General features: G+C 47.0%; 1 protein-coding gene across 3 annotated transcripts in view; it reads left to right on the top strand.

Moving 5' to 3' along the window:
* CA10 (carbonic anhydrase 10) overlaps nucleotides 1-9,620 on the top strand; it is a 387,612-nt gene extending 377,992 nt beyond the window's left edge. For 2 of the 3 annotated variants that reach the window (XM_079799226.1, XM_079799228.1), the window contains 2 exons: nucleotides 4,580-4,754; nucleotides 8,572-9,620. The gene's annotated coding sequence lies outside the window, so the exon portion shown is untranslated. Of the gene's footprint in view, nucleotides 1-4,579; nucleotides 4,755-5,686; nucleotides 5,735-8,571 lie in introns of those variants that run through there. The other variant, XM_079799227.1, reaches the window with a different exon arrangement.
* Nucleotides 9,621-13,968: the final 4,348 nt, after the last annotated feature.

Raw genomic sequence — 13,968 nt, forward strand, 5'->3', positions numbered from 1 at the left:
AGCAGACAGCACACAGGTAAATGCCTATGTGTGTCGGGGCAGAGGAAGGCATGCTGGAGAGGATAGAGGGAGGGAGGGGGCTGGGTTTCTGGGCTCTGTTCTTTCACCAGCATCCTCTCTGACCTGGGCCAGTGTCCTTATCTAGAAATGACCTGGACATGAGCTCCCGGCCTCTCCACACCATCATTCCCTAACTGTCTCACTCAGTTCTCAGTCCAGGGAGGAAAAAAGAAAACTCAGGCTCTACCTGGGGGTCCCTGGGAATAGGCAGAATTTCACTCTGAACAGAACTGGAGGAAACTGGCCTGTTCCCCACCTCCTGGGCCAATCCCAAACGTCCCTTCTCCCCACTCACTGGATCTCCCAACTGTTACATGGAAGTAGGGCACTTTGCCCTCAAACTACGTGGACATAAAAAAGATTAGGTAGATTTGTGTATTCTACACAAGCCCCCAAAAGCCCCTGCGAGTGGGTGAAGCCATCAAGGAACAAAAATATTCATACATTTCAAGTCAGTGGGTGCTCGGGAGGGGCGGGCAGCTGTGTCGCTGGGCTCTGCAGTGTGTGCAGTCCGGCTGGTTTTGCCTTTAAAGTTACAGGCACACGTGGGCATCCCATCACCAGGGAAGGATAATTAGACCGAGAGGGGACATACCTGCCGAGCCTCAGTTCCCTCCTCAGTGAAATGGGGGAGGGAGGTAACCACACACTGAAGAGGGTTCTGGGCAAATTACATGAGAAAAAGAAGACAGTGTGTGGAGATGCACATCCCCCGCCCCTCGCAAAGACACAACTTGTGGTTTCCAAGACGATTTGGGGCCTTGTTCCCACTTCCCTTGGTAGCAGTTTGGTTGCCAAGGCGACATCAGGACAACTACAACTCACTGCACTAAATGTGTCTGAATTGTGAGAGTGACATGGAGTTTGGGCAGGAGAGCACACTCAGTCCCAGCCCACAGCCACCGCTGTCGGGAGAAGAGTCTGACTGATGACCGTCAATGAACAATGCCAACACCCCCAGGCTGGGCCCTTACTCTGCTGGACCCCGGAGCACTAGTAGCTCATGAGGGTATCCCTGTTCCTATCCCAGAAAGCCTACAAGTAGGATGTCCAGGAGCAAAAACACACAGTAACATCATTCACCAACCAGCACATTGAACACAAGGACAGATCTGCAAGGCCCCAGCTGAGGAATTGTATGAATAAAGTCCACCATGGGTTGCACATTCCCTATGGGTCAAACCCCATGCTAAGCAACTTACAAATACCATCTCCTTTGACCCACACAGCCACCCAGGAGGTCATCGCCATTGCTGCCCCATGTTACAAATGCAGAAACTGGACTTGGTAGGATCAAGTGTCATGCTCAGGGTCACATGGCTCATAAGTAGTAAAGCCAGACCCAGCTCTTTTAAGCTGATGGCTCTCCAAGTGTGGCCCTGGCTATCAGCATCACTGGGAAACTGGGTAGAAATGCAAATTCTTAGAGTGCACTGTGGACCTGCTGGTGCTCCCGGGGTGGAGTCCAGCCAGCCGTGTTTTAGCAAGACCTCCAGGTGATTCAAGTGTGAGAACCACTGCAAATCAACTGCTCACTCCTATTAGAGGTTCCCAGACTTTGCCCAGTGCCAGGCTGGACCTCAACCACTGAAGTCAGAATGTCGGGTGGCAGCCAAGTGTCCGTGTTTTATAAGAATCCCCAGGTGATCCCCATGTGCAGCCCCGGTGGGAACCACATCCTTGTCTGAAGGCCCTTCTCCGAGGAGGGCTCGCCTGTAAGATGGGTCCATGGGAGCCAGGAGGCCAGCGTTATCCAACAGGTCTTGCCTTTTCAGAATCACATCCCTATCTCTGGACATAGTAACAACCTGGGGTGGTCTCCGAGTGTTCCCCGGCCGCTTTCTCCTTCCCCAGATCTTCCATTAACAGTCCAGGCTTGGAATAACAAATCTTGCTTTTTTAAATACAAGAAGCATTTGTATTTGATGACTTGGCACCAAGTGATGACTTGGCACCAACCTTCCAAAACCCACCCCAGGTCATCGTGCCTAATTACTCAGATTGTAATGTTTCCAAGACTTCAGATCATTAAGAACAAATGAGAAAAAAAAAGCTATGAGTTAGGAGACCAGAAGTTCAGAAAGATAAGCTTGGTTCATAATTAAAACTTATAGGCAAATTATAGCCCTGTCAGTTCTAACTTCATGGTGTCTCTTCCATGTGGTGCTCCCTCCTCCAACCCAACAGCCCTGTGACAAGCCCTAGTCCCTGCCCTCATTATCTCAGGCCTGTACCATAGCGATATCCAGCCAACAGGTCCTCCGGCCTCCAGTCTCCAGATTAGAGAAAGACCCCAAGAGCGCAAAAGTACCCAGCCTCTGCTCTCAGATAAGGGCAATTTGAGCCCACCCTTAAAAGTGATTGGAGGGCCCAACAAGCGTTGCTCGGTGGTTGAGCGCTGACCCATAAACTAAGAGATCATGGTTATATTCCTGCTCAGGGCACATGCCTGGGTTGTGGGCTCAATCCCCAGTAGGGGGCGTGCAGGAGGCAGCCAATCAATGATTCTCACCATTGATGTTTCTATCTCTTTCTCCCTCTCCCTTCCTCTCTCTAAAATCATTTTTTTTTAAAAAAAATTTAAGGTGATTAGAGGTATTTTAGGCTGGACTAGGGAGTGGGTGAGGATAATCTGAGACATTTTCTAGGGGAGAGACCAAAACGCAAAGCTAAGCAGATCATCCAAGGGGGCGTCTAGAGAAACAGCCTCCTGGAGCAGTGCAGAAGGAATTCCCCGAAGACAGAGATGATTTCGGAATCTATCGTTGTGTCTCTCCCTCCTACGCACAGAAAGAAAAACAGAAATATATCAGAATGCTTCTCAAATAGTGGGTATTTAAAAAAAGTTTGGGGATACATAGAATTTTCCAATGGTAGGGAGGATTTAATTCTTTTCAATTCAGAGTTGTTGAGTACCTTCAGTGTATCAGGTAGATATTAGGCATGGTCCTGGGTTCTTTTATATATTTTTCACATATACTTTAAATTTATTCATTTGAGAGAGAGGAAGGGAGAGAGAAGAAAACATCAATTTGTTGTTCCACTTATTTATGCGTTCGTTGGTTGGTTCTTGTATGTACCCTGAACAGGGACAGATCCTGCAACCTTGGCACATGGGGATGACACTCCAATCAACTGAGCTACCCAGTCTTGGCTTACACACTTTTTTTTAAATATAGTTCTTTATTGACCTCAGAGAGGAAGGGAGAGGGAGAGAGAGAGAAACATCAATGATGAGAATCATTGATTGGCTGCCTCCTGCACTCCCAGCACTGGGGATTGAGCCCACAACCCGGAATGTGCCCGCCAGAATCGAACCCAGGACCCTTCAATCCACAGGCCGACGCTCTAGCCACTGAGCCAAACCAGCGAGGGCCACACCTTTTTTTATTTGGTGCTCACAGCAGTTCTGCCAAGTACTGCTGTGAGCACCAAATGTATAATAGCCAAGTAGTTCTTGGCTTAATATTATACATAAAGAAGTTAATCCGAGAGGTGAATAAACTTACCCAAGATCACACAGTTGTTGAACATCAGCCAGAAAGTTACAAAAGAGGCTGATACTAGAGAAGCCTCAGGTGAATGTGCTCTTAGCTGCTGCTGGAATGAAATGGCTCTGCCCCCGGAGACTGTGGTCATTTAGTCCTATTCTTTAGAGTGGACCCCAGGTACAGGCTGCCCTTCTCAACTCCAGGCCAGTTAAATTAGTCTCTGAGTATGAGTCCAGGCCAACAGATTTTTAAAGGCACAGGTGATTCTGCTCTGGCATCAGCCAAGAGAACCATTCTCAAAATGTACTGCCCATGGAGTTACCCAGGGGAGCTTATAAAGGCCCCAAGCATTGGTTCCCAGGTGGCCTTGGCCAGTTTGGCTCAGTGCTTAGAGCATCAGCCGGAGGACCAAAGGGTCTCTGGTTCAATTCCTGGTCAAGAGCATGTACCTCAGTTGCAGGTTCCCCAGCCTGGGTAGGGGCAACCCATCAATGTGTCTCTCTCTCCCTCTCCCTCTTCCTCTCCTTTACTTAGAATCTAATGTCAACCAAGGCAGAGACCCACTGTTCTATCCCAAGATATTTGCCGAATGGTCCCAAACACATAGAGGCCACCTCGGAGGCTGCCTGCCCCTGGAAGAGATACTCAAATAGAATGGTAGAATGGAGAGTGGATGAGAGGAAAGAATGATGCCTTTAGGACTGGGTCCTGACACATGAACCCAGAGATTTGTGCTCATGGAATTTTAGAATTGACAAGGATACTCAAACCTCACACCCAGCGGGCCCCAGGACCTCAGGGCTCACACTCAGTGGGAATTCAGGATAATGAGCGCTTCACTTCAGGCAAGATGTAAGAGGATGCAACTAGAGCCAAAATGCCGCAGTGCCCTCGTGTGCATGGAGCCCAGGACACCTGAGTGAGTGGCGGCCGTGTCCCTGTCACCAGTGAGATAAGATGGCTGCCTCCTGGACTTAAGGTGCCTTCTGAGTGAAATAGATATAATCATTTCTTTTCTCATATTCTAGAAATTGTGAGAACAAAACCAGAGAGAGGTGAGAAAACGCTCGGGAACGTGTTAAACAGTGTGAGGTACCACTAATAGAACGGATGCAAATGCTTCCGCTGCGGTGCAGAACAACGCCCAGCAGAAAAATGGGTGCAGCGGGGGACCCTGGCTGACATCAATTCAACAGCCACTGAGTGAGTGAGGGCCTACTGTGTGCCGAGCCTAAACCCTGTCCTCAAAGAACCTAGTATAAGGGGAGAGGAAGCCCAGTGTAGTTTGGAATACATCTCCCTGATGCAAACAGAATTTAGAGATGAAAACTTGGCCTGTATCTTAAACATTTGTGAGGGTCCGGCTGGTGTTGCTCAGTGGTTGAGCATCGCCCCATGAACCAAGAGGTTACTGGTTTGATTCCTGGTCAGGGCACATGCCCGGGTTATGGGCTCCATCCCAGTAGGGGACGTGCAGGAGACAGCCCATTGATGATTCTTCTCTCTCATTGATGTTCCTTTCTCTCTCTCTCTCTCTCTCTCTCTCTCTCTCTCTCTCTCTCTCTCTCTCTTTCTCTCTCTCCCTTCCTCTCTAAAATCAATTTAAAAAACATTTGTGAGAGTCAGGGATGGTGGGTTAGAAGGGAAAGACCACCTAGAGAATTGTAGGAGGGAGAAATTGATTCCAACAGAGGCTTCTTGATGAAGCACCTGATGAAGCACCAGGTGTGGTCGGGAGCATAGGGAAGGAGCCAGCCTTCCAGAGAGGAAGCAGCCTGGGGGAACAGGGGTGCTGGGTGGCTCCCCAAGTCCATGAGGTGGTCATTGTGACTGGAATGGGATAGAGCCCCAAGGTGTCCTGTGGATGATAAATCTTGCCTGCCCGAGTTCTGCTGGGTCTCTTCAGAGCCCAGGGCTGACACAGCACTCGACCCAAGTCCCTTCATTAGCTGGACCCTGAGGTCTCAGCTCTGGGCCGAGAAAAGTGGGGAACACTGAAGGGCATATTTTGGTTCCTACCCTCAAGAAGCTTAAAATCTAGTTGGGGGAAACAATGAATGAACACGGGACTCATGCACTCTATGCGGCTTCGGATGCTTTACACTCAGAAGGCTATTTTTGAAACTGTCACACAGGCAGGTTGGCCACGTCCGGGGGCACAGTCTGCACGGAAGTGCCCAGCTTTCGTGAAGGAAGAGTTTGAATCAGGCCTGCCAGGTGGCAGGATTGGAAGGCGGGAGGCAGGCTGGTAGTCCAGATAAGCAGAACAGCTGGGGCTAAGATCCGGGGCCAGAGCAGCCTGGCGGGTTCTGCAGACGTGATGAGGCTTCGTACAGATCCGATAGAAACGAAGGAAGGAAAAATCAGCTGGGTTTGGTAGGAGGAGGCCAGAGGAGGTGGCAATGTACAAACCAGAAGAAGAAAGTGCTCTGGGTCTGGCTAGCGTGGTCAGACCTGAGCTCTGCAATTTACTCGCTGGCGACCCTTATGCCTCTGAGTCTAAGATTCCTCATCCATAAAGAACAGAGGAGCCCGGCCGACATGGCTCAGTGGTTGGGTATCGACCTATGAACCAGGAGGTCATGGTTTGATTCCCAGTCAGGACACATGCTGGGGTTGCAGGCTCAATCCCCAGTAGGGGGTGTGCAGGAAACAGCCAATCAGTGATTCTCTCTCATCAGTGATGTTTCTATCTCTCTCTCCCTCTCCCTTCCTCTCTGAAATCAATTTTGAAAATTTAAAAAAAAAATAGAAAAGGAGCTTCCAGGAGGAAGAGGGTAACTGTGGTTGCTGATGTTCACTAAGCAGTGTTTGTGCCTTATAGGGACCAATCCATTTCATTATCACAATCTATATATATATATAAGCCTAATATGCAAATTGTCCTCTCAGGAGTTTGATCGCTCGCTCTGATGTGCACTGACCACCAGGGGGCGGTGTGGAATGAAGGAAGGCCCCAGCTGGCAGCCGAAAGGCCCCGATCGATCGGCCCTGATTGCCGGCCAGGTCTAGGGACCCTACCCATGCACGAATTTTGTGCCCTGGGCCTCTAGTTCTCCTATAAGGTAGGAACTGTTGTCATGGACACCATTTTACAGAAGGGAAAACAGAGGTACTGTGTGGTCAAGCCCCTTGCCCAACATCACTCAACTAGTAAGTATCAGAGGAGAGCGCCTGGCACCAGACATGCTTCGTCTCTCTGTCATGGTACCTTTCACAACCCATACCAGTAAGAAACACGCAGCAGAGATGAATTAAAGTAGCCAGTATTTACCCAGAAGAATTGAAAACAGACTCAAACATGTACACCCGTGTTCATAGCAGCACTATTCACAATAGCCCAAAGGTGGATACAGTCCAATTGCCCACCAATGGATAAATGGATAAATAAAATGTGGTAAATCCATACAATGGAATAATGGAATATTATGCATTCATGAAAAGGAATGCAGTACTGGTACATGCTACCATGTAGAGGAACCTCAAAAACATTATGCTAAGTGGAAGAGCCTACATATGTAGCCACAAAAGGCTATATATTGTCTTATTTCATTTATATGCAATATCTGGAATAAGTAAAATCTATAGAGGCAGAACACAGATTTGTGGTTACCAGGGGCTGGGGATTGGAGGAAGAGGGAGCAACTGCTTAACAGGTATGGGGTTTTCTTTTGGGATAATCAAAAGGTTTGGGACTTGGCCTGAGTGACTCAGTTGGTTGAGTATCATCGGTGCACCAAAGGATTGCCCGTTCGATTCCCAGTCAGGGCACATGCCTGGGTTGTGGGTTTGATCCCCAGTCAGGGAGAGTACAGAAGGCAACCGATCGACATCGATGTTTCTCTCTCTCTCTTTCTCTCCCTTCCTTTCTCTAAGTATGTCCTCAGGTGAGGATTTTTTTTTAATATTTTGGAACTAGAGAGAGGTGGTAGTGTGGTGATTGCACAACATTGTAGATGTACTAAATGCCATGGAACTGTTCACTTTAAAATGGTTAACTTTGTGTTATGTGAATTTCACTTCAACCTGAAAATAATAAGTAACCAAAGCTCAGCACAGGCAAGGCTAGGGATAGAGGCACCCGCTTGAGTGGCGCTGACCTTTTTTAATAGGGAGAAAAGTATAGGTCAAGGCTGGAATTCAGGAGAAAGTAGGTAAGGGGTTTGGCATTCAGGGAAAATGGTTAATCAGATAAAAGCTGCATTCGGTGATTTTCCCAGCATCCCCTCATCTGCTGACCGGTGATTCTTTCTCTGGAGCACTTGCAGTCACTTGTAGTCCTCCTGGGGCACAAAGGTCAAATCGCTTGCCTGTCTCTGGAAGTCAGGGCAGGTCCCGTCACACATTCCAGTCCCAGGTCCCGTCACACATTCCAGTCCCTGGAACAATAGCTTACTACATGCATTAATTACCAAGCCTATTAACTATATAGCTAAAGCTACACTTCTTTAATTTCTTACGTTCCCCATCAATACTTGCCAGGCACTTTACTGGCATTCTTTTATCTGATCCTCCCACAGTCTTCTGTGATAAAAACATGTATTGTCCCCAAGCACAGTGAGCCACACAGAGGCTCAGAACGTTTGAGCAACTTGCCCCACAGCCTACTTTAAGGAAGTGGTGGAGCCAAGATTCAAACCCAGGTCACTCCGACTATTCAACACTACACCTTATTGTACTCCATCCTTCAGAGTCCCTCCGCACGCCAGGGTTACTCCTGGACTGACGAGAGCGCTCCTGGAGACATCCAGCAATACTTTCCCCCCAGCTTGTCTCCATCCTTCAGCTGGTGGGAGAATAAGCTCCCCACCAAAGAGAAGTGAGCTTATTCTCTCACCAGCAGTGTGTACGAGGGCTCCCTGCCTGAGAGCAGTTTGAACTAGGAGTAGGCAGCTGGGCCATGCCATTTCCAATTTTCTTTCCCAATCAGATATGGACAGAAGTCATTGGAGCCCAGAGCAATTGTTTTGTTTCTGGTAAATTTGGGAGGGGAAAACACCATTTTATACTCTTGCTACAGAATTATTCAGAAGAGGAGTGTGTGTGTGACAAAGATGCAAAACAATTATAGCGAGAAGCATGGCATCCGAGAACCCATTCCTTCCTGCGGCGTCCGAAAGCGTGGGAATAACTAAGGCTCTTTCAAACGCCCACGCTGAGGCAGAGGATGAAAAGCGGATAATAAATCTTTTCAAGAGGAAACTGGGCACTAACAAGGAGAAAGCGGCAGAAACGACCAATTCCAAAAACTCAGATAGCTTAACCTTCACTCAACTGGACACAACCCAGGTTTCCTAGAAAATCCAGCATTAAGGGAGAATTAATGACACTAAGAAAGGTAAAATGATAGTAGAATTTGATGGAAAAGAGGAGAAATCTGGTGACTCTGGGCTCCAGAAACCTCAATATTAATAACTAGTCACACACACACACATACACACACACACACTTCTGTGTATGGCTATATCATGGGTTAGTTTAAAAATTGAGCAGGAATGATTCTAGAAGTTCTGACTAGAGATTGACCACTTTCTAAGGGAACTTCAATTATCAGTAGAAGAAAAAGAGTGTGGGCTTTGAGCATAGGTGCCATCCAGAGCTCCATCTTACTGGCCACATGACCTGGCATGGCACTTCACCTCCATGAGCTTCAGTCTTCTCAACTAAGAACGCAGGGTCTCCCAAAACACTGACTCAAAAGCATATAAGCACTCCTGTGTTCATTGAATCGTTATCTGCAATAGCCAAGATATGGAAGCAACCCAAGTGCCCATCAATAGACAAGTGGATAAAAAGGTGGGGGTACATAAATGTAAAGGAATATGACTTGGCCATAAAAAAATGAAATCTTAACCATTTGCAACAGCATGGATGGACCTAGAGGGTATTATGCTAAGTGAAGTAAGTGAGTCTGAGAAAAACAAATACCATATGATTTCACTGACATATGGAATCTAGAAAACAAAATAAATGACAAACAAAATTGATACAGACTCATAAATACAGAGAACAGACTGATGGCTGCCAGATGGGAGGAGGTTTAGGGGACTGAGTGGAGATTAAGAACTACAAATAAGTAGTTACAAAATAGTCATGGGTATACAAAGTACAAAGTGAGAATTGATCTAATTCTCACATATAGTCAATAATATGTATGGTGGCAGGGTGGTACTGGAAATAGCGGGGAACACTTTGTAAAGTATATGATTATCTCACTATTATGCTGTACACCTGAAACTAATTGCAAAATAATATCGAATGTAAACTGTAATTAAAATTGTTTTTAAATATTTTAAAAGAAGGCAAGGTATCATCTTTGTTCTCTTAAAAACTATTTTTTCACTGAGAATACCTGTTCTACATGAAGCAGAGGGTGAACAGCGTGGTGAGGCTTTCTGAATTGTCAGTCCTCCACTCTGGGTCGCCTCTGCATTAACAGACACGCCTTTCTTCACGTGACCTTGTTCTTCTTCATATGCCATTTGGAAAGTCTTATGTTGTTGCACCTGTGGGTCACCTCTCCCCTTCGGATTATTAGTAAATTGATGGCTCCCCAGCTGTGCAGATTTCAGTTCTTCGAGCTGAAGTGTCTTGTTATGTAAAACAGGGAGAATGAATACTAAATAATATCTAACTATCATGATTTTGAGAGGATTAAGGGAATTAACATGTGTGAAAACGCCTAGCATATAAAAAATGCCTATGAATAATGCTGTTTCCATCTTTTCCTAAGAATGGAACCCCAAAAGAGAAGTAACATCTCCTCCCGCATACTAGTAGATATTTTTCTCCATTTCAGGGCAAATGAGGCACACATGTGGGACATCATCAGTAGGTATAGATGAGGGGGTATCTAGCCAGTGACTAGGAGGAGTAAGGTTAATTAAAGTTAGCTGCTATAACCTTACTAGGAGGAGTAAGGTTAATTAAAGTTAGCTGCTAGTAGGTATAGATGAGGGGGTATCTAGCCAGTGACTAGGAGGAGTAAGGTTAATTAAAGTTAGCTGCTATAATACTCAACCCCCAAGACCCCACATTATCAAAAAATCACGCACTTCTTAGATAGAAGAAATAGCCATAGTTAATCGTCACTCAGTCTTGCGTCATAAGGACAATTACAGTCTCTACCAACACTTGCTCAGGGTCCCACAGCGAATGGGGGATAGCCAGGATTCGTACCCAGGCAACTTGACTTCAGAGTGAGGTGCTCAAGCCCTACACAATCGCCTCCCAATCCCACCATCAGTACCTCATCACTCCCAGGTCCCCAAAGACCTGGCTCAGTTTCCCATTCTTGCTGTGAATTACATGATGCTACCTGATCTCTTATAGTCAGTGCCCTACCTGATCTCAAAAAGCCAGACCGGAGGACCTCCGATGGAGGCCTGGGGAAGGAACGCCTAAGGCAGAAGTGTGGGCCAGAGTGACCCATGTAGGGGTGAAGTGGGCCTGCTGAGGGCAGGGAGGGGCTGGGGTGGGGGTGTTGGTGGAGAGGGCCGGCCTGGAAACTGCCAGAGGCCGGGGCCCAGAATGGACATTTGAGAAAGAAAAATTCTCCAACCCACTTAGAACACTGTCCCCAAAGCGTCCCTTTATCTTTCTGCTGGCAAAAATTCTGGTAAGAAATCCACTAATTGTTTATTGTTTCTCAGAGAAAATGTCATCTAGGAGCTTGTGTCTCAGGAAAGCCTGAGCTAAAAACACCAGCAGAACTCCTAGACTCTGAGGCCCCCTGGATATCAGAGCCGCATGATAAAATCTGCAGTTACCGCCTCTGCCGGCCCCCGGGAGGAGTACTTGATATATATTCATCTAATTCTCACAACAACCGTTCCTGCAAAGCAAGTAATATCATCCTGAGTTTTATGGCTAAACAACCTCGGAATCGGGAAGATTAATTAACTTGCCTAAGGCAACCAGTTGGTGTCCAAGCTGGGGGCTCAAGGCCATGTACATCTAAGCCCCTTCCTCCATGGCAGGGTCAGCCTGCTGCCAATTTTTGTAAATAAAGTTTTACTGGAGCACAGCCACACTGGCTTGTTCTGGGCCTGCTAAGGGTGCCACAAGGCCAAGTTGAGCAGTTGCCACGGAGACCATCTGCCCTGCAAAGCCTAAAATATTTTTACTCTCTGGGTGCTTTTAGGAAAAGTTTACCGACTCCTGCCTTAGACTTTGCTGCTTTGGAGAACTTGTCATTCAACTTTTATTTTTGAAGATTATCCAAGTGATACCCAGATATGTGAAGTGATTTCTCTGTGGCCACACTAGCTCTCTCCTCTTATCTCACTGTTTTCATTCAATAAAAACTTACCGTCTTCACCGTGCTGTTCACTCTGAGGAACAGAAATTGGTTCCATCCCCAAGGAACTAAAAATATAGTTGCAAACGCAGATGTACACACTAAGAAAAAAATGTTGAACGAAAGTTTATATACACTGCACACTGCCCCCATGCATCTCTCCAAGCCAACTCCCCCCACCCTCCGCGCCCCTCCCCGCCTTGCTTCTGTTCCCCAGCACGTTGTGCAAGATTGACCAGGAGCCGGAAAATAAACCCCAGCATCCGAAGCCAGGAAATCAAGACAACTGGGCACAGGTCGGAGAGTCGGTGTGAGCGGGTCAGGTGAGTGGCTCGGGATAAAGGCTGTGAACCCTGTCGGGGTGGGCTCGGAAGTGCGGAACCGAAGCAGACATCCAAAGTCAGGGGGTTGACAGCTGAGCTGCCCTCACTATGAAGGTGATGCTGTAGCTCCACCTTTTACAGGACACTGCTTTTTCCGGAACATGGATACAGAAAGCTCAGCGCACAGCATTCTCTGGCTTGGTTGCAGTTTCCAGGTGCCTTATCTGATGTGAAAAACCTGCCTGGGTTTCTCCCCGTGGAGAGCTAAGGTCGTTTAGAATTATAATAGAAACTGCCAAAATGCCCCCAGCACTTGTGCTGGGGCTGGGCCAGCCCCCGTGAGGAAGCAGAAGCCTTCAGTAACGACCTGAGTGTCTGCAATGAGTAATTCTAAAGGACCACATTCTTGAACCCAGAAATTCCAATTCGAAATTTTGTTCTGGAGAAACACGTATGCACATGCACAAATATAAATAAGATACTCCTTGCAGATGTTCAATGAGCACCATCATGGACTCCTATGCCACTGAGCCTGCCCATGGCCCTTGAATCTTTGTCGATGCCATGCTCCTGGTAGCAAATCTGAACAGACCAAAATTGGCCTACGAGAGTAAACCTGTTTGCCACATCAGCTACAAGACACATGTGCTGTATGTTTAAGGATGGCCCCGTCCTCCCTCAGTCTTTGACCTCTAGGTAAATATCCCTGCACTCCTCCTAAATGCAGACACCAAGGGAACAGTCCCAGTCCTGATTGGCCCCATGCTTCTAATACAACATAGAGCACAGAACCAGGTTCCTTGGTCAATCCTCACTCTTCAGAAGACGGTCATATCTCCCTTTGGGTGTGGCTGCACAGGTATAATGTTCCAGCTCTGTTGTTTGGCTTGTCCCAACATCCCTCCTGGACCAGATGGGTCAGTTCATCTTTGGTTGTCAATCAAAAGCAATGGCTTCTCTCTCCTTTTCAACTAGAAATGGAGTTTATCCCAGGGAATCTCTTTGATGCAAATAGCAATGCTTATGTAACTCCAAAGGTCCCTTCATATTAGAACAGTTTCTATCCAATGAATAATGTTCTGTCAGGTCTGTTTATGACCAGTTGGCTGGCCTGGGCTGGCCCCAGTATCATAAGGCTGAGTCTCTCTTTGCCTTGAACAATGTCTCTAGCAGATAAGGAATTAAGGAATGGAGGATGTGTGCTCTAAATCACAGAGCAAGCACACAGGGACTTGTGAAGCTGGCACTGGCCTCTTCTGTTTCCTAGGAAAAAGAGTACATGATGATTGTGTCCTTCACGGGACACAGCCATCCAGAAAGCCTAGGCACCATCTCCCCCCTGACCCCTTGGTCCCTCGTGCATTCCTCAATATTACAGCATTTATTGCCTTGTTCTGTTGCTGTGTTTTCACTTATCTGTGAGCTTCCTGAGGGTAAGGGTTAGTCCATATTGTCATTTCTTTGCCTAAGCATTTGTCACAGTGACTGAAACTCTATAGCTATTCGGTAAGTGTTATGGCACTAATGAATGAATGCTTATGGTGCCTACTCTTGACTGTATAACTGTTCTGTGTCAGGCCCTGTGCTGAGGCCTTTACATACTTCATATACTTTAATCCTCACAACAACACTATGAAGTTGAAGTTATTATGCATATTTTACTGCTGGTAAAACTAGGAGTAAATGAAGTTAAATGAATTCCCTAAAATCAAATGGCTTGTAAGAGGCAGATTCAGAAATAATGCCTGCTCGGCCTCATTCTGAAGCCCACTACTCTGACCCACTGCTCTGAATT

Source organism: Cnephaeus nilssonii (assembly GCF_951640355.1).
Source record: "Cnephaeus nilssonii genome assembly, chromosome: 19".
NCBI lineage: Eukaryota > Metazoa > Chordata > Mammalia > Chiroptera > Vespertilionidae > Cnephaeus > Cnephaeus nilssonii.